Source organism: Mesoplodon densirostris, chromosome 1 (genome assembly GCF_025265405.1).
Source record: "Mesoplodon densirostris isolate mMesDen1 chromosome 1, mMesDen1 primary haplotype, whole genome shotgun sequence".
NCBI lineage: Eukaryota > Metazoa > Chordata > Mammalia > Artiodactyla > Ziphiidae > Mesoplodon > Mesoplodon densirostris.
Genome location: NC_082661.1, coordinates 229,882,983 through 229,908,990, shown reverse-complemented (window position 1 = coordinate 229,908,990; position 26,008 = coordinate 229,882,983).

The following is a 26,008-nucleotide window of genomic DNA, read 5'->3' as shown; positions in this document are numbered from 1 at the left end:
TTATTAGTGTATAGAAAAGCAACAAATTTCTCTATATTAATCTTGAATTCTGAAACTTTTCTGAATTTATTTACTAGTTCTAATAATTTTTGGGTGGAGACTGTAGTGCTTTCTATATAAAGTATCATGTCATCTGCAAATATTAACAGTATTAGTTCTTCCCTTCCAATTTGGGTGCCTTTTATTTCTTTTTCTTGTCTGATTGCTGTGGCTGGGACGTCCAATAGAATAGAAGTGGTGAGAGTGGGCACCTTTGTCTTATTCCTGAATTTAGGGAAAGGGTTACAGCTTTTCACTGTTGAGTATGATGTTACCAGTGTGTTTGTCATAAATGGCTTTTATTATCTTGAGATTTGTTCCCTCTCTACTCACATTTTTGAGATTTTTTTTATCATGAATGGATGTTGAATTTTGTCAAGTGCATTTTCTGCATTTATTGGGATGATCATGTGATTTTTATACTTCCTTTTGTTTATGTGATGTTTCATGTAGATTGATTTGCAAATATTGAACCATCCTTATGTCCCTGGAATAAATTCAACTTGATCATTATGTATAATCCCCTTTACATATTGTTGGATTTGGTTTGCTAATATCTGGTGGGGACTTTTGCATCAATATTTATTGAAGACATTGGCCTGTAATTTTCCCTTTTTTGTAATATTTTTGTCTGGTTTTGGTATCAGGGTAATGGTGGCCTCATAGAATGCATTAGGAGTGTTCTGCCCTCTTCAATTTTTTGGAATAGTTTGAGAAGGATAGGTAGTAGCTCTTCTTTATAATTTTGTAGAATTCCCATGTGAAGTCATCCAGTCCTAGATTTTTGTTTGCTGGGAGTTTTTTTTTATTATTATCATTATTACAAATTCAGTTTCACTACTAGTGATCAGTCTGTTCAAATTGCCTGTTTCTTCTTGATTCAGTCTTGGAAGTTTGCATGTTTCTAGAAATTTGCCCATGTCTTCTAGTTTGTCCAAGTTGTTGGCATAAAACTTTTCATAGTATTCTCTTATGATATTTTATTTCTCTGTGGTATTGGTTGCTATTTCTACTCTTTCATTTCTTATTGTTTATTTGGGTCCTCTCTCTTCTAGGTGAGCCTAACTAAAGGTTAATCAGTTTTGTATATGTTTTCAAAAAAACCTGCTCTTGGTTTCATTGATCTTTTCTATTGGATTTTTTTAATCTCTATTTTATTTATTTCCTCTCTGATCTGTATTATTTCCTTCCTCTGCTGACTTTGGTTCTGTTTGTTTTTCTTTTTCGTATTCCTTTAGGTTTGTAGGTTGGCTTGTCTATTTGAGATTTTTCTTGTTTCTTGGGGAAGACCTGTAACACTGTAAATTTCACTTTTAGAATTTTGTTGTATCCCATAGATTTTGGACTGTTGTGTTTCCATTTTCACTTGTCTCAAGGTATTTTCTGATATCCTCTTTGATTTTTTCATTGACTGTTTTTTAGTTTTTTAGTAGCATGTTGTTTATTCTCCATGTGTTTGTTCTTTTCCCATTTTCCCTTCTGTAATTGATTTCTAGCTTTATACCATTGTAGTTAGAAAAAATGCTTGATATAATTTCTATCCTCTTAAGTTTATTGAGACTTGTTTTGTGGCTTAGTGTGTGATCTATCCTGGAGAATGCTCCATGTGTACTTGAAAAGAATGTGTATTCTACTGTTTGGGGATGTAATATATTGTAGATATATTTAAGTCCACCTGGTCTATTGTGTCACTTAAGACCACTGTTGCCTTATTGATTTTCTATCTGGATGATCTATCCAGTGATATAAGTATGGTGTTCAAGTCCCCTACTATCATTTTATTATTGTCAATTTCTCCCTGGTAGTATTTACTTTATGTATTTAGGTGATCCTGTATTGGGTGCATATATGTTAACAAGTGTAATATCCTCTTCTTATGTTGATCACTATAACATTATATAATGCCCTTCTTTGTCTTTTATTATAGTCTTTGGTTTAAAGTTTACTTTGTCTGATATGAGTATTGCAAAACCTGCCATAAAGGAATATTTACTTTTTTTCTGGAGAATCATAAAGACAAAAGTTCCACTGTTTCTATTTATCTAAAGATCCCAAGACACTATTTTCATTACATTTAAGTTTATTCTTATCCTGTTTTATTCATATTATATTGTTTACAAATTTCCTTTCCATGACAGATGCATGTCTGTTGTTATCATTACTCTTAATATCTACTTGGATCAGGCCCTGCAGAAGACCTGGTGTATCAAGATAGAAGGGCTCAGGCCCTGCCCTCAAACTGTCTATCCACTGCTGTTGGAAACTAACATACACACAGACCATAATATGATTAGAGATGTGCAGAAGGTCCAGAAGAGAAGAAGAAAATAGTACTTAGCTCTTTCTAAGAGAGGCATTCACAGAAGTGTTACTAATTAAGTTGGGTCTTAAAGAATAATAAAATGATAATAATCATAATAACATATATTTATGCCAGTCACAGTTATAAGTGCTTTACATATATTAACTTTCCTTTAGTCTTCAAGGCAACTGTATGAGGTAGGTTCTATTATTATCCTCAATTTACAGGTGAGGAGACTAAGTCACAGGAAGTTTAAGTAACTTGACCAAGTTCATATAGCTGGGTTCAAACCAAGGCAGTCTGCTCATAACCACTACCTCATATTGGGTAAGTAGTTATTTCCCTAGGAGACAAATATGGGAAGGCATGAGAGTATGGAATGTTCTGTAAATCACAAGCAGTTCAGTATTCTGGAAGTAAATTACATAATTGAAGGTTGGAGGTAATTAGGGAGAAGGACATCATCTAAGGGAGTTTAGATATTAGTCTGTTGACCATGGGGATCATTGAACAAGGTAGAGCCAGAGAGTGCCCTGTATCAGGTTTCCCTCTTAGAAAACCTATTCTGGGCAAAGTATCGAGAGATTGGAAGGAGGCAAAAACTAAAGACAAAAAGAATTCTACAGAGTTTTTTTGACAGATACCAGGTAAAAGTGATGAAGTGAACCAGGACATTTGCATAGGCAGTTAGTTACCAGGCTGGTTTGGAAGCATTCTTGCCATCTGTGCTCTCAGATCTGTTCCCTGCCCTGATCATCCTTCTTCTCTGCTCTTGTGGTCAAGAATTTCATTTCTCAGATTTCCTCCCTTCTGGCTTCCAAGTAGCCATGGGCAATGGAAGGCAATAGCTGAGATTTAGAGAAAGGGAAAATCCAAGGTATTTCTTCTTTCTTAACACTGCTGCATCTTCAGCAATAGCTGCATGTCCTACATGGCTCCAAATCAGCTAGACAAGCTCTCCCTACATGACCCCAGTTCCTACAGGACGGCCTCTGCCATGTTATAGTTCTTACTCAAAGGTCCCACCTTCTGGCTTCTGACAGCACTACCTCTTCCATTTGTCCTTTTATCTCTAAGGCTGATAACAGCTTGTGGCTGTTACTAATTGCTGAGTTTTCTCACCACCCCCTTCTTGGCCACTTTCTATCACCTATGTAGTGACTGTCTTACATTAAATTCTCCACTGGAAACACCTAGAGTGATTTCTGTCTCCCTAACTGGACCTAGATTGATGCATATATCAAGAAGTCCAACCACTAACACCAGCACCTCCCCAGGCTTAATATACAAATAAAGTTAAGAAAGAAGATAGAAACTTCTTGGGAGGAAAGGGTGATGAGACACCATACTGCAGCCTGAATAGCTCATATGTTGAGGGACATTTTTGTAATAGGATTCTAATTTTTTTCTCAGTTTTACTGAGATATAATTCACATGTAGCACTATATTAGTTTTAGAGGTACAACCTAATGATTTGATAGATGTCTATATTACAAAATAATCACCACAATAAATTTAGTTAACATCCATCACCTCACATAGTTACAAAAAATATTTTTTCTTATGATGAAAATAATTTTTTTTTTTTTTTTTTTGCGGTACACGGGCCTCTCACTGTTGTGGCCTCTCCCGTTGCTGAGCACAGGCTCCGGATGCACAGGCTCAGCAGCCATGGCTCACGGGCCTAGCCGCTCCACGGCATGTGGGATCTTCCCAGACCAGGGCACGAACCCGTGTCCCCTGCATCGGCAGGCAGACTCTCAACCACTGCGCCACCAGGGAAGCCCGAAAATAATTATTTTTAAAAAATAGATATTTTGACCTTTGTTTAGGTAATTTAGGTAATCTGAAATTAGACCTTATATGCCTTTTAAAGAAACAAAAAGGTGCTAAAATTACGTAAAGAGCTGAAGTACAAGTTGCAGTCAAGAGAATAAACTCTATTTGAACTCTTGTCACTTTCTTAGCTCTTTTACAGATCTTTGAAGTTTTCATTAGTTATTTATCTGTCACTTGTGTTTTATTCTGAATGTCCCCAGGGATGATGCTCTTGAGTATTTCAAGAGAACTGTGAAAAGGCCCATTTACATATTACTGTCACTTAATATTGACAATATTATTGTCATGATGATCATTATTCTGAAAAATATTGATTAGGAACACAGTATTTGATATTGTACCATTTGTTATCTTCAGTACACGAACGCTTCAAAGGCTTATTTTTTTTAGTTTTTCAAACTTATTATCATAATGACTATTATGTATAATAGAGCATAATATAATATAATTTAGTTATTATATTGTCATAACTCCTAATATAGTATAATGCATTAAATTATAAAATTCAGCAGATAAAAATGATTATAGAAATTGAGAGTTTTGTCACAGGTTGGCATCATACTCTCTGAGTTCTGATATATTTCTTGTATTTTTAGTAACATTTTTGACTCTCCAATTAATGAACCTATTTATATAACATGTATTTTTATTAACAAGAGGGAAACTCAAGGCTATGTTCTTCCAAGTTTAAGTCATAACTTTCCTATAACTAGCATCTTACTATTATACAGAAGCTTGGAAATTAAAAAAAAAAAATTAAATTCAACTCAGATGTTCCAATATGTCTTGGAACATGAATCTTGGAGAGAAACCACTTTTTTTATGTGACTAGAGTCACAGTAGTAAAGCAACTAATTGAAATTCTAGCTCTAGGGAAAGCCATTAAGGTTAACATACTTCTGGAGGGGAAAAAAATTCTTGAGGCAAAGGAATGCTTCCTTGAAAATCTCATACAGTATTTTTAAAAGAATCTTGATGTTAGTACTTTTTACCTGGTGGTCTTTAATATTTATCTCCTGATTTTTTTTTTTGGAGTGTGATTCCCTTTTACATTTCCTTGTTTTGTTTTCCTTAGAAATGTTGCATCAGTATGTACTTTTAGACCAGACAAATGGACACATTCCTCCTAAAAAAAGCACTGCTGAGAGGATGGAGCCCACAGAGTGTACAAAACAAAAGTGTATACTGGCAAGAACTTCCATTGTTTGCTTTTTGTCACATGATTTACTTTTCTTGATTAAAGATCCTTTGCTCATGAGACTTTTTTAAGTTACTCATATTTTTGTATATTTCCTCTGAATAGATTTTCCCACCTCCCAATAATTTTATGTTTTGTGAATTTCTTTGCAACTTTACCACTATTTTACATTTTCACTTTCAACATACTCTAAGTTAACACAGCCAACAGACCTCCAAACTGCCAACCTTCTGAATTCTCAGAGTCCTAAATGTGTTATTGGTTACCTTAGGCAGCAGAGTTTGTAATCAGATGCTTTTTCAGTTAATCCAACTAATACGAAGAATCAGTTTTCTCCATCACCTCATCTTCAAGCAAAACCCCCAATTTTGTATTTTAAAATTAAGAAAAAATAGAATTTGGATTAAATATAAAGACAACCAAAGTCAGTAAAATTTTGTGCGCTCTTTCATCAGTCTTAGGCGTTTTTTCAACGTCTCGTTTCATGCTTTAAATTGAATTTAAGGAAGTTGTAGCAGGGTCTTCCTTTCAGCATTGCTCTCTGCACTCCCTCTAGTGATCCCACCATGTATAAACATTATTTCTGTGTGTGGGAGAGAATTTCCCCAGAGGCCCACAAAACACTTAATGAAGTGCTAAGCACAAACATTTCATTACAACATATTGTGTATTTTTGCCTTTAATAACTACATTCTTCATCCGAGAAGTCTCCATAGCTTTCCAAAATGAATTACAGGAGTATTATTTTTCCCAGAACATAGTTTTTCCATGACAGAAACAGCACTTTCCTAAACTATTGTATTTATTAGCAACCTGTTGCCCTTCGACACCAGATTGAGTATGGATCCACCCCAACTGAGTATGGATCATTTAAACTTCCTTTTAAAATTATTAAAGCAGTTTTATGTTATTGGATTCGTTTTTTCTTCACTGTACACAACCACCACCTAAAATGATGCACGGAGAGGGAAAGTGTGAATTCATGGAACATTATGTTGAGTGGAAAAGAACGTTCTCCACTGCCAAAGAGCAAGCATTTAATTGAGGAGTGAGGGGGTTGTGGGGGCATCTTTCCCATGACTGAGCACAAAGGAGGCAAGTAAGCTCTGAATTCCTGCATTTTTCTACTCAGCACTTCGGTCCCTCCAAAGAAACCCTCTATCTTCTGCCTTCAGTCCCTTCCTTCACAAGGCAGCCTCCCATTGGCTCTTTTAAACACATCAAGTGATTAGGAAGCAACTTGCCCTATTGACTATGGTCTTGTGCCTGTTAACAGAAGCTGATCATTGTCCAACTCCATAACTCCAAATGGACATTTAAAAGCTATCTTAAATGTTCACAGTGTGTGTGTGTACCTGTGTATTGTATCCTAAAACCACCTTTTTCATAAAATTAAAACAAACCCAAACAACAATAAAAACAGACCACACAAGAACCTGTGGTGTGTAAGGAGAAAGCTGGCCCTTTTCAGTAGGTGTATATTCTTAATTTCAAATGATGTAGGGTTCCTCAGATGAGGTGGGTTATGTAATGGTATTTTATATTATTGCTTTCTATTTCCTTTGGAATCATAGCTGCATCTCATAGCTTCCCTGAATATCGGTTTCTACTAATAGTCTGTTCAGAGTTAAGGGAAAATGAAAAGGAAAATTTTGAAAGTGGTATAGAGTTTAACGTGGTTTAGAAACATGTTTGTGCAAGCCGATATAAAGCTAGGTTCCTTTCTTCCAGAATCTATTTTTACTACAGTGAATTACCACGGAGCTTGGAAAAACAGCTATCTTACCTCTACCTTCTCTAACAGAGCAATATTTCACTAAGCAAAATATATTTTTATGGTTTCTTGAAATATTTCATTTGTGTTTTTTTATATAAATTTATTTATTTATTTATTTATGGCTGCCCTGGGTCTTTGTTGCTGTGCGCGGCTTTCTCTAGTTGCGGCGAGCAGGGGCTACTCTTTGTTGCTGTGTGCAGGCTTCTCATTGTGGTGGCTTCTCTTGTTATGGAGCACGGGCTCTAGGCATGCGGGCTTCAGTAGTTGTGGGACACGGACTCAGTAGTTGTGGCTTATGGGCTTCAGTAGTTGTGGCATGCTGTCTCAGAAGTTGTGACACACGGGCTTAGTTGCTCTATGGCATGTGGGATCTTCCCGGACCAAGGCTCGAACCCATGTCCCCTACATTGGCAGGCAGATTCTTAACCACTGCGCCATGAGGGAAGCCCCTCATTTGTGTTTATTAAAATGGGAGATTTTTATCCACCTTTATTTCCATTAGATGTGATCCTAGAAGCTGCTTTTGAATCTCTTAATAATCCTGGTATTTGAGTGATGGGCTGCCATTAACTCATTAGGGAAGGCAGAAGGGACTAAAGCTTCTTGGTAGCTGTGAACTTAGGGATGGCAATACTCAATGGCCAATCTTATGAATATGGTGTGAAATACTTTGCCTTTGTTCCATGATAGCCTTCGTGGTTTTATCAGTGAAGTGAGTTATCTAAATGTTATTTAATATTGTTGATTTTTAATTCACTTTTTAATTGTTAATAGTTTATGTCTAAATTATCATTAATACAAAACACCCATTTTTTTTACTTTCTTGGATTTTTTTTCTTGGATCTTTCTTAGAAGGTAACCTTTTAAGAATGTTATCAAAATCTGTTCCTTACTTGTGAATGAAATTAAATTGGCACTTGATAAGGTTCTCTTAGGCAGATTTTGAATAGACGAAATAAGAAAAGTTATTTCAGTGATTTATAAATCTATTATATATATATTATATATATCATCAGTTGTTTAAGGTTTCATTCTTGGCCTATAAATTTTCTGAAAAAAAAACACATCTTTTTTTATTTTTGGAGGCAAAATGAACAAATTGCTCTTTTCCTTGCAGCCAGAGCATCCAAGCAATTTTTCATCAGTGGTAAAAGAAAAAGGAAGCAGTTGATGTTGAGAACCCTCTTTCTCTGCCACTTGCTTCTTTCTTCACAGCTTTCAGTAAACAAGGTAACTTATTTTAAAGGGTGGTAGTTTGATGATTTAAATAGAACTCTTAAATGAAACATCGAGGTTTTTACTGACTCCGGGTCCCTTTTCTTAACTCTCCTCTGCCCCTGTTTTCTATACCGTACCTGTAACATACATTCACTCAGACATTCATTCATTCAATACACAGTCACTGAGCAACTGCCTATGGGCAAATGGGAAACACAAAACTGAACAAGCATGAGTTATGTCCTCAGTATGCCTACTAGAACTGGTAGACCTTGTAGGTTGGATTAATGTTCCCTGTCCCAGTTTTGTCATGCCTTTCTGTATTATAGAGGATGGACACCTAGGAATAACATTTCTGATTCCCTTGTAGCTAGAATTCCATGTAGGCACTAGGTTTCACTAAATAAATGCACCCACTTAAAACTTTGAAAATGGAAGTAAGTAACATGAGCTTGGAGTCATGTGTGGGGAGATTGAAGGTTGTGGTGGAAGTATTTGGTTTTCCCAAGGCATCGATTTTAGACTCTGTGTTTTGTCCTTGGTAGTTACCATGAATTGAGAGGAGGCAGTAGAAATGGAATTTCTATGCACACAGTCCCTTTGGCTGCATTGCTCCTGGATGTAAATGACCTATGCTTGATTCCCTGGCCTTCCCAGTAATTCTATAAGCTATATGTTTATAGTAATTCTATAAACTAATATATATGTATATATTACATATATAATTCTATATGTAATAATCTGTAATAAGTGCCATTCTGTGTAAGCTAGCTAGAGTGGATTCTGTTGTCTGCATCGAAGTACTCTGACCTTTACACTATGCAAGTGGCAGATGTTGTGGGCACAGATTATTTTAATATCAAGTAAATAATAACTAGTGCTATGGAAAGGGAAATATAAATTTGTAAGAAAGATGGGAGAAAGAGTTATTATTTCTTGCTTGGGTGTTCAGAGAGAAAGAGCTATTGATTCTTGAGAAAGGCTTTGAAAACTTCTGGAATGGGGGAAATGGCACACCAAATGAAGGAAGAGCATAGAATAAGATATCAAAATAGGAGTAAAGCTGGAACATAGAAACATAATAAGCAATAATGAAACAGTGAGATATAGTGTTAGATAAAAAGAAAATAATGAGGCACTGACATTTTTGTGTAGGATGGAAAAGAATCATCGACTGATTTGTTCATTTAACAAGTGTTTCTTGAGACCCTATCCTGTGCCATGCATTGTGCCAGACAGAACTCTGCCTCATTATGATTAATTTCATAGCAAACTAAAGAATAAATTTTAGTGATAAGAGCACTGAGGACAGGCAGCCAGGAGACTTTTACCGTAGTCTAATGACAGATAATTAGCAGTGGCAATAAGAATGGAGTTTACTATTGTTTTCATTGTTAACTTCTTTACTTGTCCATTTTTATTGCATGGCACGATTTTTCACTTCGCTATAATAGTTTAAAAATTCCGATGTATGTATTGACACACACATGATGAGCTGTGGCTTGCTTATAACTTCATGTATGCCTGCTTTATCACCTCCCATGAGATTGCAAGTTCCCAATGAGTAAATGACTCATATTCTAGGCATAAAATAGACACAATAAAAGTCTTGATAAAAATCCCTAAGTCTACATAAGATTTGCAGAAACTATCCGAGAGCTCTATGACCCCATGAAACCACATACAAGCCAGATATTAGCATGGGTCATCCAGGCTTTTTGTGTGTGCGTGTGGTACGCGGGCCTCTCACTGTTGTGGCCTCTCCCATTGTGGAGCACAGGCTCCAGACGCGCAGGCTCAGCAGCCATGGCTCACGGACCCAGCCGCTCCGCGGCACATGGGATCTTCCTGGATCGGGGCACGAACCAGTGTCCCCTGCATCGGCAGGCAGACTCTCAACCACTGTGCCACCAGGGAAGCCCCCCTCCAGGCTTTTGTGATTTAAGAAAAATTGGTTCAAACCTCCATCTCACCTACAGTGGAAGACCTGGCCTCCCTGAGAACCTCTGAGTGTCCTCATGGGATGGGCTTGGGGTGGGTGAGGAAGGTTGGGATTATCCAGGTCTCCTCTGGTCCCAAGTCCTGGATCATCTAACTGTCCCAGTTTTGCCATTCTGTCCCATAGTGAACAACACCTGGACTCATTCACTGACCAAAATACCAATACCAGCCTTGATGTAAACATTCTGATGGGTTCGAGTCACAGAGATGGTTTATATAGTTTATATTAAAGTAGGCAAGTGCTTTTCAGTTGGTTATTAAGAAGTCCTGTTTCTAATAGTCTTTTTAAGCACCTGACCCCTGTCAATCTTTCTGCAGTCATTTCTCTGTCAGATCCAGCTTTTTAACATGCTGCTCTCTTTTCTGGTTCTGTTTTGTTCTCCTTTCCCTCCATTTTACTCCCATCTCCAATCCTCATTAACTGTGTGAATGAAACAATCCAATTATTTGTTGGTTTACTACTCTCTCCTCCAGGCCATCCTCTTAGATTAAGTTAAGACCCAAATTCCTCATGCAAGGCTGCCATCCATCATGGAATTTTCCTAAACAATCAGGGAAACTCTTGTGTTAACTGATAAAATATATGCATTCTGCTATGCAATAGTAACAAAGACAGTATATTTCAGGAGATTCTTCTGTTAGTGGAGGACTTGTATTCCTGTCAGGAAAAAGGAAGTAAAATTGGGAGAATAAATTGATGCCAATTTATGAAAAATCATGTAGACAGAATTAAAATGTCAATTGTTAAATTGTGATAAATTCTTGAATTCCATTTCCTATGAAAAAAAGGAGTAAGGTGTTATTAAAATTTTCTTTCTTTCTTTTTAAAAATTTGTCTAAAACTCTAAGAAGCGAACTTAATTTACTAGTCAATTCCACTATGGCAACACTGAAATACCATAGGGTTGTTGTGCTCAATAAAATGTAAATTTGTTTCAATGCCTTTAGATGTTTAAATTCCAAATATTTTGCTACAGATCAACCAAACTTCTGAAAATTCTAAAATCCTTCCAAAACATAAGATTTTAATGTATTAGATGGTTTAAAATAAACAAAAGCCTTATTCCTTTTCCCATCTGTGAGCCAGAAATATATTGGCTTCTAGAAAACCAAAATCAATTAACAAAGGCCTCAGAGGCTTCTAAAGCAAGGGAAAGCATTCAATTAAGCCAGAAAAGCTCTGTCTGATGAGTCTTCTGTGGCTGGTTCACAGTGATACTTCGTAAAACCTGAAAAAAGAACATCAGACAGTGCCAAACGAGGAAACTTTCTCCAACCTACTCATTGGCTTCCAAATATGCTGCTTTGCCTCATGAACAAACAACCTTCATGCATCTTTCTTATTTTGGGTTAATTCAGGCTGTCAGTGGTTGATGTCATGTGACCTATTTCAATTCACTTCTCTGCGCATATGCAGTACTTTCAGCTCAGAATTCTCGCTACTTTGGATAACTTACAGTCATTCATTTTTGAACAAAAGATATGAGTGCCTAGGGAGGGAAATGGTCTCAATTCCCCCTCGCTTGAACTAGGGAAAGGCCATATTAAAAGTAGAGTTTGTTATATGCTTTCTCTGAATATGGAAATGATACATTTTCATTTTGGAAAATATTGAAAAATAAAAAAGTAATCATCATACCCAGTAATGATCATTGTTATTATATTTCTGTTTTTACTCTAGTCTTACAAATACATTTAAATGTGTATAAATGTATGTATTCTATTATACATAAAAGAAATCATACTATTTTGTAAACCTTTTTTTATATAATACATTGTGAGATCTTTGTATGTCATTGGATATACTCCTAGATTATTATTTTCACTGGCTACATAATATACACATATACCATCATATATTTCAATCAATCCCATACTGTTGCATATTTTGCTTGCTTCTAACTGTTTAGTATTTCAAATCTTGTTTCATAAACTGCATATGCTTGCAAGTATGTATGAAATTGCACCTACTTCACTATAAAAAATCCTGAGAAGCACAATTTCTTCATTGAGAAATGGTAAGGTTTTAAACTGTTTTTGATAAATAATGCTAAATCATTCTCAAGAAATGTTATGCTGTCAGTGGTGTAAGAGAGTGGCCATATTTTAGGTGGTCATTTTGATTGACATTATTTACATTAACCTTGTTTATTTCAATATTTATCATTTTTATGCTTTTTCTAGAAATTGCATTATATTAGCTTTCCGTTACTGGTATAACAAATTACCACAAATTTAGTGGCTTTAAAAAAAAACCCCACAAATTTACCATCTTATAAGTATCATCTTATAGTTCAAGACCAGCAGTTTGAAATGATCTCATGGGGCTAAAATGAAGGTATCAATAGAATTCTAGGGGAGAATCAGTTTTCTTGCCTTTCCCAGCTTCCAGAGCCTGCCTGCCTTCCTTGGCTAGTGGGCCCCACTCCATCTTTAAAGCCAGCAAGGGCTGATTGAGTCTTTCTAATAACACTATCTCTATGGTTCTGATTCTTCTGCCTCTCCATCCCCTTTTTATGAGCCCTTGTGTTTACATTGGCCCACCTGGATAATCCAGAATAATTTCTCTAGCTGATTAGCAACGTAAGTTCCATTTACAACCTTAATTTCCTCTTGCCTTGTAACACAACTCATTCACAGGCTCTGGGGTTAGGACATGGAAATCTTGGGGTGGATGGGTATTCTGCCTACAACCTGTTTCATCTCTTACAAGGAAAAATACCACAAAGCAAAGAATTTTTGATGAATTGATACATGCAATTTGAATTCTACATTCACATTACCTATGTGCAGATATATATATGTATGTATATGCGTGTCATTTTATGTATACAGATGATCCCCAACTTAGATGGTTCAACTTACAGTTTTTTGACTTCATGATGGTGTGAAAGCAATATGTATTTGTAGAATCTGTACTTCACATTTTGAATTTTGATCTTTTCCCCAGCTAGTGATATACGGTAGGATACTCTCTCATGATGCTGGACTGTGACAGCCACAGCTCCCAGTCAACTGTGCAGTCACAGGGGTAAACAACCCATACACTGTTTGTGACTGTGTAAAAGTGACTGTTTGTCACTTTTGGTACAGTAATCAATAAATTACATGAGATGTTCAACACTTTATTATACAATAGGTTTTGTGTTAGGTGATTTTGCCCAATTGTAGGCTAATGTAAGTGTTCTGAGCACTTTAATGTAGGCGAGGCTAAACTATGATATTCAGTAAGTTAGGAATGTTGAATGCATTTTGACTTACAATATTTTCAACTTATGATGGGTTGATCAGAATGTAACTTCATCCTAAGTCGAGGAAGTTCTGTATTGTACTTCTATATGTATGGCTCTAGAAAAAAATCCTTAAGCTTCCTTCTGGATAATTTCTCCATTAAAAATAGGACTCTGTAAAAAAAAAAAGGGACTCTGATACGAGCTCTGTCAACTTCACTTGAATACCTATGTATTTTGATAAGCAACAGTGATAGTTGAGCTTTAAAAAGTAAATCTTGAGAAATCACTATTTTGAAAAAAAAATTGCCACATTGGTATATTCTGTACTCCAGCACTAAAAAATAATGTTTTGGTTTTACTTTCCTGGCTTTTATTTCTGTCACTGATGCCCTACAGGATCTCAGAATACCTTCATTATTTTTGGCATTGCTTTATGGCAAAGGACAAATAGGTTAGAGACAAACCAGCACATTGAATTTTGCAGTAGCCCTTTGAAATATATTCAAATCCAAATGTTTAGAAGGTGTATAACTTCTTTTTTGACTGTAAGTGATCTAAAAAATAGTTTTGTAACTTTCCATGCACAGGATACATGCCACAGAGATCAGCGCTACTGTATTCTATTGAAATATACAGAGGCTAGAGCAGAGTGCCAAGAAGAACCAGCCCAAATTAATTGTGAGGAGCCTCCCTGTAATAAAGTTTAAAGTGAAGTGATTAGAAATATTTTTTCCTTTAGAGTACACTTGAAAAGAAGGGCAGAAAGTCGGGAAAGCCAACCACCATGACATAACTTCATCAGGAAGCACTCAAAAGCAAGAGAGAACAGCCCAGTTTTAACACCTCTGGTTTTCAGAACACAGTTGGATGTAATGTCAAAATCAAGGAACTGACAGATTGAAGCTAACTGGTGTGAAAAAAATCCACCCCACTCCTTCCGAAGAAGCTTCTAAATACCAGTTGTCTAAACCTATTGATAAGCACTGGTACATTATTAATGAAGCCAGCAGTCTGCCTGGTGCTACTCAGATGGTTCAAGCATTTAGTAGGAAACATTTCTGTGAAGTTCTGCACAAAATAATGACAGTGTCTGTCTTAAATCGAAACAAATGGCTGTTGCAGGCTCTGGGGAGGCTGGGAGGAAGCAGCTGCTTTCCAGAGAAAGGCAGAGGGCCACCACCTGCTGAAGACAGACGGGCAGGCAGTGGTCCACTGAATATTGACTACTTAATAATTCAGGATAACAGGAACCCCTGGCTCTTCAAACATGGCACTGCCCCTTCATCACAGGGTTTTCATCACCCTAATGAGCTACTTGAAGAATGAGATGCTAAAATGTCTTCCAGCAATTCTCCAAAGTCTGGGACTCAAACTGCCACAATGGAAAGTTCTCCTCTGGAACTAAAGGCTCTGTTTTCCTACTTTTTCTCTCTCTTCCTTTCTCTTTCTTTCCTTCTCCCTCCCTGTTACCCTCTCTTCTTTCTTTTCTTTCATTGTTTGTATTTCTTCCATTCTTCCATTGACATCATAAGAATGCCAGGTAAAATACTAAGTTGGAGGAAAGCTTGAGAATCACTTTTCTCCATAAACTTCTGATGCATTAAAGGAACAAAAAAAGATACCTGGGTAGTCTGACTAGGTCCCTACAAGTGTCATTTGGAAAAGGTTGTGTGCTTGATGAGGTGTTTCTCTATCTCGGAGACTTTCATAGCCAAACTTGCAGATGAATCCAACTTTCCTACCTTGTCATGCAGAGAGAGAGAAACTCTTGGCTCAGCAGATTGATTCCGGCCAACTGAACTGCCTTGGTTGTCAAATATGAAGCCTGATTCTTGTAACTCAAACAGATCATAACTGTAAGAGGGGATTTAAGATTTAACTGCTCATACAAAAGGAAGGTATTGACAAAGTGATGTTTTTATTTATACATTGAATAACATTTTTCTTGGTGTTTTTTTCCTGATTTGTTTAACAAGGGTTTATTGAACCCTACAACACATTAGGCATGAGAGGAAGTTCTGGGAAAACAAGAGTGTTGAAGGCTGACCTCTGCTCTTATGGGGTTTACACTCTCTTTAGGGATATACAAGTAATAAACTAATAAACAAATACATAAAAGCAGCAATTACTGACTGTGTTAAGTGGTTTGGGAGATGAAGCAAGGTATCATGGAGAGAATAACAGGGTTAGGGATGGAGGCTCTTACAGACTAGAGTTGTGAGGACAGTCTTGCTGAGGAGATGGCATTTTACCTGAAAAGTGAGAAGGAGCCAGCCATGGAAGAAGTCAGAGGACAAACTTTCAATGGAGAAGGAAAGCACTTGTAGGAATTCTACAGGTCCTACCAGGAAGCTATTATGTTTGGAGCAGAGTGAGTGAACAGGAGAGGGCATGAGATAAGGTTGAAAATATTTATCTTCAAGTATATAAGTCATTTCAGCATTACAGAATATGGTTTTCCCAATATCCATTCTTCTCTCATTCCTTACTAACAAAGTCATGATTTTATTCCAAACAGTAACATGCCTAGATAAAGATTACTTTTCCTGGCTTCTCTTGGTAAGGATGGTTAATGAAGTATAAGCAGAAGATATTAACACATTGGGCAGGATTTCTGGGAAATCTCTTAAAGAGAATTGACTCAGCTAGGAAACTTGACTTTTCCTAGTTAATGGTTAATGAAGTATAAGCAGAAGATGTTAACACATTGGGCAGGATTTCTGGGAAATCTCTTAAAGAGAATTGACTCAGCTAGGAAACATGACTTTTTTGTCCTTCTTCGCCTTCCTCTTTTTTCTTGCCTGGAATTCAGTAGTTAAGCTGGCACTCCAGCAGCTATGTTGGGCCATGTGTCAATACTGAGAATAAAAGCTGCGACTAAAAACAGTAGAGCACAAACTAGTAGAAGCAAAGTCCCTATTGACTAGGGCATCTCCATATTAGCTAATGAGTGCCTAGCCCCCACATAAGAAAATAATAAACCTATTATCTGATTCAATTTACACTGAATAGCTATATGCAATTAGTGGAACATAATTCTTTCAGAAACACCACACCAAGTCATGTTTTAGATTTTACCTTTTGGATTCAAATACTAGTTGTTGAAAGAATGAATATGATATAGTTTATTAGGAAAAGAGACATTGCTAAGATTTTTTTAAAAAGAGGAATTTTGAAAAGAATTTTCTCAGTACTAATAATGTTCTTGGAAAATTATTTTCAGAGATGATGCATATATACATTCTTTCACCATTTTAACATTTAAAATGAGACAACTTGAAAGATCTTACAAGTAGAGAAATGAAAATCTCAAATTGTCTAATGAGGGAGAGACCTACAAGATGGTGGAGGAGTAAGATGTGGAGATCACCTTCCTCCCCACAAATACATCAAAAATACATCTACATGTGGAACAACTCCTACAGAACACCTATTGAACGTTGGAAGAAGACCTCACACTTGCCAAAAGGCAAGAAAATCCCCACGTACCTGGGTAGGGCAAAAGAAAAAAGAAGAAACAGAGACAAAAGAATAAGAACAGGACCTGCACCTCTGGGAGGGAGCTGTGAAGGAGGAAATGTTTCCACACGCTAGGGAACCCCTTCACTGGTGGGGGCGGGGGTGGGTGGGGGGAAAGCTTTGGATCCACAGAGGATAGCGCAGCAACAGGGATGCGGAGGGCAAAGTGGAGAGATTCCCGCAATGAGGATCGGTACCGACCAGCACTCACCAACCTGAGATGCTTTTCTGCTCACCCGCTGGGATGGTGGGGGCTGGGAGCTGAGGCTCGGGTTTTGGAGGTCAGATCCCAGTGAGAAGACTGGGGTTGGCTGTGTGAACACAGCCCTAAGGGGGCTAGTGTACCACAGCTAGCCTAGAGGGAGTCTGGGAAAAAGTCTGGACCTGCTGGAGAGGCAAGAGACGATTGTTTTGGGGTGTGCAAGGAGAAGGGATTCCCTCCCTGTGTGCCCACAGAAGGCAGAGCACTGACTAAATGATCTCCAGAGACAGGAGTGAACAGCAGCTATCAGCTCGGACCCCAGAGATGGGCCTGAACTGCTAACGCTCACTGCCACTGCTGCCACCAAGAATCCTGTGTGCAAGTGCAGGTCACTACCTTCAGCCGCCTGGAAGCCTGTGTAGCCAGCCAATGCCAGGGTCCATGATCCAGGGACAACATCCCTGGGGGAACACACAGAGTGCCTCAGGCAGTTGCAATGTCATTCTGGCCTCTGCCACTGCAGGCTCGCCCCGCATTCCAATTATGACTACCATACCCCTCCCTTGCCCGCGCCTGAGTGAGCAAGAGAGCCCTAATCAGCTGCTGCTTTAATCCCCTGTCTGGGTGGGGAACAGACGCCTGAGGGCAGCCTACACATAGAGGCGGGGCCAAAACCAAAGCTGAACCCCAGGAGCTGTGTGAACAAAGAAGAGAAAGGGAAATTTCATCATGCAGCCTCAGGAGCAGCGGATTAAATCCCCACCATCAACTTGATAAACACTGCATATGTGGAATACCTGAATAGACAATGAATATTCCCAAAAAGGAGGTGGTGGACTTTGGGAGCAACTGTAGACTTGGGGTTTGCTTTCTGCATCTGATTTGTTTTGGTTTTATGTTTATTTTAGTTTAGATTTTAGTGCTTGTTATCATTAGTGGATTTGTATTTTGGTTTGGTTGCTCTCTTCTTTTTAAAAAATTTTTTTATTCTTAATTTTTTTTAATTTTACTATTTTTTATTTTTTATTTTTTTTCCTTTTTTCTCTTTTTGTGAGTGTGTGTGTGTATGTTTCTTTGTGTGATTGTGTCTAACTTTGCTTTTACCATTTGTCCTAGGGTTCTGTCTGTTCGTTTTTTTCTTTTTGTTTGTTTGTTTTTTCTTTTTAGGACTGTGTATGTGTATGTTTCTTAGTGTGACTTTGTATGTTTAGTTTTGCCTTTGCCATTTGGTTTGGGGTTCTATCTGTTCTTTTTTTTTTTTTTTTCCTTCCTTTTCTTCTGAGCTGTGTGGCTGGCAGGGCCTAGTTGCTCAAGCCAGGTGGTGGGCCTGAACCTCTGAGGTGGGAGAGCTGAGTCCAGGAAACTGGACGACCAGAGACCTCCTGGCCCCACTTAATATGAATTGGCAAGAGCTCTGCCAGAGATCTCCATCTGAACACTAAGATACAGCTCCACCCAATGGCCAGTAAGCTCCAGTGCTGTATGCCCCACGCCAAACAACTAGCAAGACACAAACACAACCCCACCCATTAGCAGAGAGGATGCCTAAAGTCATACTAAGTTCACAGACACCCCAAAACCACACCACCTGACGTGGCCTACCCCACCAGAAGGACAAGATCCAGCCCCACCCACCAGAGCACAGGCACACCTCTATCAGGAAGCCTGCACAAACCACTGAACCAACCTCACCCACTGGGGACAGACACCAAAAGTAACAGGAACTACGAATGTGCAGCCTGTGAAAAGGAGACCCCAAGCACACTAAGTTAAGCAAAATGAGAAGACAGAGAAACACACAGCAGATGTAGGAGCAAGGTAAAAACCCAGCAGACCAAACAAGTGAAGAGGAAATAGACAGTCTACCTGAAAAAAAATTCAGAGTAATGATAGTAAAGATGACCCAAAATCTCAGAAATAGAATGGAGAATATAGAAGAAATGTTTAACAAGGACCTAGAAGAACAAAAGAGCAAACAAACAATGATGACAACACAAGAAATGAAATTAAAGGTACTCTAGAAGGGATCAAGAGCAGAATAACTGAGGCAGAAGAATGGATAAGTAACCTGGAAGCTAAAATAATGGAAATAACTGCTGCAGAGCAGAATTTGGATTTATCCTGTATAAATGAAAAAGGAAATCAAAAGAAAGCTGGAATAGCAATGCTCATATCAGAAAAAAAATAGATTTTAAAATAAAGACTATTAAAAGAGACAAAGAAGGACACTACATAACGATCAAGGGATCAATCCAAGAAGAAGATATAAGAATTGTAAATACTTATGCACCCAACATAGGAGTACCTCAATACATAAGGCAAATGCTAACAGCCATAAAAGGGGAAGTCAGCAGTGACACAATCATAGTAGGGGACTTTAACACTCCACTTTCACCAATGGACAGATCAACCAAAATGAAAATAAATAACAAAACATAAGCTTTAAATCATGCATTAGACTAGATGGACTTAATTGATATTTATAGGACATTCCATCCAAAAACAACAGAATACACTTTCTTATCAAGTGCTCATGGAACATTCTCCAGGATAGATCATACCTTGGGTCACAAATCAAGCATTGGTAAATTTAAGAAAATTGAAACTGTACCAAGTATCTTTTCCAAGCACAACACTATGAGACTAGATATCAATTACAGGAAAAAAAGTGTAAAAAATACAAATACATGGAGGCTAAACAATATGCTACAAAATAACTGAGAGATCACTGAAGAAATCAAAGAGTAAATAAAAAAATACCTAGGAACAAATGACAATGAAAACATGATGACCCAAAACCTATGGGATGCAGCAAAAGCAGTTCTAAGAGGGGAGTTTATAGCAATACAATCCTACATCAAGAAACAAAAAGCATCTCAAATAAACAACTTAACCTTACACCTAAAGCAATTACAGAAAGAAAAACAAAAACAAAAACCCCCCAAAGTTAGCAGAAGGAAAGAAGTCATAAAGAAGAGATCAGAAATAAAAAAAAAGAAATAAAGGAAATGATAGCAAAAATCAATAAAACTAAAGCTAATTCTTTGAGAAGATAAACAAAATTGATAAACCATTAGCCAGACTCATCAAGAAAAAATGGGAGAAGACCCAAATCAACCAAATTAGAAATGAAAAAGGAGAAGTAACAACTGACAATTCAGAAATACAAAGGATCATGAGAGATTACTACAGGCAACTATATGCCAATAAAATGGACAACCTGGAGGAAATGGACAAATTCTTAGAAAAGCACAACCTTCTGAGACTGAACCAGGAAGAAATAGAAAATATGAACAGACCAATCACAAGCACTGAAATTGACACTGTGATTAAAAATCTCCCAACAAACAGAAGTCCCGGATCAGATGGCTTCACAGGCGAGTTCTATCAAACATTTATAGAAGTGCTAATACTTATCCTTCTCAAAATCTTCCAAAATAGAGCAGAGGGAGGAACACTCCCAAACTCATTCTACGAGGCCACCATCACCCTGATACCAAAACCAGACAAAGATGTCACAAAGAAAGAAAACTACAGGCTAATCTTACTGATGAACATAGATGCAAAAATCCTCAACAAAATACTAGCAAACAGAATCCAACAGCACATTAAAAGGATCATATACCATAATCAAGTGGGGTTTATCCCAGGAATGCAAGGATTCTTCAATATATACAAATCACTCAATGTTTACACCATATTAACAAATTGAAGGAGACAAACCATATGATCATCTCAATAGATGTAGAAAAAGCTTTTGACACAATTCAACACCCATTTATGATTAAAAAAAAAACTCTCCAGAAAGTGAGCATAGAGGGTACCTACCTCAGCATAATAAAGACCCATATATGACAAACCCACAGTCAATATTGTTCTCAGTGGTGAAAAAGTGAAACAATTTCCTCTAAGATCAGGAACAAAACAAGGTTGTCCACTGTCACCACTATTATTCAACATAGTTTTGGAAGTTTTAGCCACAGCAATCAGAGAAGAAAAGGAAATAAAAGGAATCCAAATTGGAAAAGAATGAGTAAAACTGTCACTGTTTACAGATGACATGATACTGTACATAGAGAATCCTAAAGATGCTACCAGAAAACTACTAGAGCTAAACAATGAATGTGGTAAAGTTAACAGGATACAAAATTAATGTACAGAAATCTCTTGCATTCCTATACACTAATGATGAAAAATTCGGAAGAGAAATTAAGGAAACACTCCTATTTACCACTGCAACAAAAAGAATAAAATACCTAGGAATAAACCTACTTAAGGAGACAAAAGACCTGTACTCAGAAAACTATAAGACACTGATGAAAGAAATTAAAGATGATACAAACAGATGGAGAGATAAACCATGTCTTGGATTTGAAGAATGAATCAACACTGTGAAAATGACTCTACTACCTAAAGCAATCTACAGATTCAATGCAATCCCTGTCAAACTACCCATGACATTTTGCACAGAACTAGAACAAAAAAAGTCACAATTTGTATGGAAACACAAAAGACCCCAAATAGCCAAAGCAATCTTGAGAAATAAAAATGGAGCTGGAGGAATCAGGCTCCTGGACTTCAGACTATACTACAAAGCTACAGTAATCAAGAGAGTATGGTACTGGCACAAAAACAGAAAGATAGATCAATGGAACAGGATAGAAAGCCCAGAGGTAAACCCATGCACATTTCATCGCCTTATCTTTGATAAAGGAGGCAAGAATATACAATGGAGAAAAGACAGCCTCTTCAATAAGCAGTACTGGGAAAAGTGGACAGCTACATGTAAAAGAATGAAATTAGAACACTAACACCACACACAAAAATAAACTCAAAATGGATTAAAACCCTAAATGTAAGAGCAGACACTATAGAACTCTTAGAGGAAAACATAGGCAGAAGACACCATGATATAAATCACAGCAAGATCCTTTTTGACCCACCTCCTAGAGAAATGGAAATAAAGACAAAAATAAACAAATGGGACCTAATGAAACTTAAAAACTTTTGCACAGCAAAGGAAACCATAGACAAGATGAAAAGACAACCCTCAAAATGGGAGAAAATATTGGCAAATTAAGCAACTGACAAAGGATTAATGTCTAAAACATACAAGCAGCTCATGAAGTTCAATAAGTGCCTGCTGTAAATGACTTATAAATGGCTGTTGTAAGTGAGACCTCATCATGTTTACATTCCTATGATATACCATGCACATTAGCAATGGCTGTTGACAAACTTTGTTCTCTGCTTTTAGCTGGAGAAAAGTAAAAATGTAAAGGCAGAAATATAATTGTTCTCATTAAGTTGCCATTATTTGTCAAATGGAATTTGAATTACTTTACTATTAACTTGCTTTCTCAAATAGCAAAGATTTTAGACATTTCAATGAAAATTCTCATAGAGAAAACCATTGACTTCTTTACCAATTGTGTTTAATAAGTGGAAATATCCTTTGTCTATTAAGTTATACAATTTATTTTCTGAAAGGAGGTGAAGGCAGGGCATCAGATAAATATTGTCCAAAATTTAGAAAACCCATACTGAGAAAAATACCCCAAACAATCAGAAGTGTGGTTATGAAGGTGACAGACCTCTATATACCTAACCTTGGTTCACACCAAGATGGGATTGATACTATAAATAAAGTGGTACTGTAACTCCAGGAGAAATTAATTCTGAATATGAGAATCAAAGAAGTCTTCTGAGATGGGAAGGCAGTTGAGTGGGGTCTTTAAAGACAAGAAAGATTTTGAAAGTCTGCAGATTGTGAGAGCACTATCCAGGCAGGGAGAAGTGTATTAGCAGAGCCTGGTGGGGTGGAAATGCTTGGTAAATTTGGGAGAACAGGGAAAGTTCAATTCTTGGAGGTAGGAGATGGGGGAGTGGATGTGGGACTTAGTATGACTCTTGTTCTTGAAAGCCACATCTTATTAAGGATACAGACATGAGACAAATACCTGAGTGATTAGGGAGGGAGGAATGAAAGGGAAAATACGGTGCTAGGAGAGAGAACAGCCAAAGTGGGGCTCTGCTTGGGCAGGCTGCCAGGCCCTTCCAGTAGCAGTGAAACATACCTGAAAAGAACAAGCCATGGAATGTTTGGAAAGGATCACTTAGACAGAGGGAGCAGAACACAGTATTTTTAAGAGACTGCAAGTGTGTTGAGAGGAGTTGAACATTGATGGTGAAGTGGTGGGAGGTGAGGTTGGAGGCATGTATCAGCATCAGACCATGGCCAGCCTCTTGTGCCATGTAAGGAGCTTGGGTTTTATTCTGAGCCCAGGTGAGCCATGGGAAGTATTTATACATGGAGGTGGCATGGTTTGGTTTATGATTTACTAGATCATTAACTGACTTACGGAGAATAGATTGCGGAGGAAGCAGAAAGACTAGGAGGCCATTGCAGGAATCTGAATGAGATATGGCAGTGGCTTAAACTGAGGGATGGAGGTGGATATGAGAGACACTTGGGAGGTAGAATCAAGAGTATTCACTAAAAAGGCTGAATGTTGGGTTAGGGCAGTGGAGAGGGAGCAATCAAGTACAACTCCCTTAAAGTCCCGTAACTAAAGTTATAATGACATTCCTAGAGTCATCGAATTCGGGAAGAGGTTTTCAAAGAAGTTGGAATTCTCTAAAATTTTCAAGATTCCCATTCTACTTAAAAATTATAGAACAATAAACAGAGATAGGGACTCTGATGTTATAAAAGTCAGACCTGTTTAAATCATGGTCTCCCTTCAAAGGACCCACTACTTTAAGTAAAATTTTTTTTTTTTTTCGGTATGTGGGCCTCGCGCTGTTGTGGCCTCTCCCATTGCGGAGCACAGGCTCTGGACGTGCAGGCTCAATGGCCATGGCTCACGGGCCCAGCCGCTCCACGGCATGTGGGATCTTCCCGGACCGGGGCACGAACCCGTGTCCCCTGCATCAGCAGGCGGACTCTCAACCACTGCACCACCAGGGAAGCCCTAAGTAAATTATTTTTAAACAAATTTATCTTACTGACAGTCTAAAAGTGGGTGTCCTAAAATAAATATAATACTTTATGGTAGTTGTAGGTTAATTTTTTATTTTTCTTGCCACATTTTTGAATGTCTTCTTTATGCCAGTTACATTTTCTTGTTGGTTCTGACAATTTATAGCTTAATCTCTTTTTTTCTGATGTTAATGTTGAAATATTTATCTCCTGTGATGGTGGACAGATTCAGCTGAATAACTGAATATTTCAAAACTAATTTTAATCATCTAATTATTTTTCCTACCAAGATTTTGGTTTGTTACAAAGAACAAGGAAGAAGGATTTATTGCACTCCTCAATTTTGCACTTGATTTGGTGGAATGATGATCTGAGCAATCCCAAAAGGAGTAGGAAATGAACTATATTGTTTGAGTGCCATGACTTTACCCACATAATTGATTTTTGGCTAAAACCTATCTTTAAATAGTCCACATATTACCACCTCATGCACTGACAGATTTTTAAACATCTGAGAAGCCACACATCTCTTTTTATTTTCAAATTTCAAAAGAAAAGTTTTCAGAGCTCAGGTAAATGAGAAGGTCAGTAATATTTTTCTTGATTACTGCTGTTCCACCATCTAGAAAGAAGAATTTCTTTTGAAAGATGTATTTTTAAGTGTCTTTTAAAGAAGTTTGGATTTGGACTCCTGGTGGTGTCCAGGAAGTAAAATGAACCATAAATGAGACACATCAAAAGTAACTTACAAAGAACTTTTTTAATATTAAAATGATGAATCGGAGCTCAAATTAACAAGTAAAGGAATCCACCTATAATGAAAATCTTTTTCCAACATAACACTTCATTATAAAGGGAGTTTTTCTATAATAGAAGCAAGTGTAATTACATTTTTATATATAATTAGGACATTATTATCATTTCACCATATCAAAGTTCATTATGACATCTCTGATACATTTTTCATAGAGCAAAAATAAAAAGAGAACAGGAGTCCTTCAATTAGACTCATATAAGGACATCCACAGAGACTGAAAGAAGCTGATCAAACAGCTTAGCCCAAAAGGGACCAGGTAGAACCCACGTTGCTTTTATGACACAGAAGGTGCTTTTTTTTGTATCCCGTAAAATTTCTAATTATAGTTTTTCACTCCATTCATATTCAACCATGAGAAATTAAAGGTGCAACATCCCCAGCTGGACCCAACTTTCTCCAACATTTCAATCTCAGCTCCCCGGTGTTTACTGGGCTGGGCGGAATTCCTATTGTGCCCAATGCAAACACCTGTCAAATGTGAGGCAATCTACAAACTGTTCTGTTTTGCCAGTTTTACAAAAATGGCTAAGGTTCCCTTCTTCCCTTGCTCCCACCATCTTGTAATATCTTTCGAAGATAACTAAAGTAGCTTCTAAAAATATTGAAAGGTTCCATATTTTAGAACAGATTATCTAACAGATATGTCTAGTAGAGCATGAAAAATGTGTCATGGGTCAGGATTTCTAAATGCGTGAGCAAATAAATTTTGACTTGTATAAATTAGCATATTAACATGTTCAAAGTTAATTAAAACAAAATACATTTTTTATGCATGAATTTACAGTGAATGTTGCTTTTGGTGCAGATGAAATGTTGAAGATAGCATGGTTTGGGGAACTGGCTCTTAGTATTCCAATCTCAGAAATTTTTGCTCTTCGGTT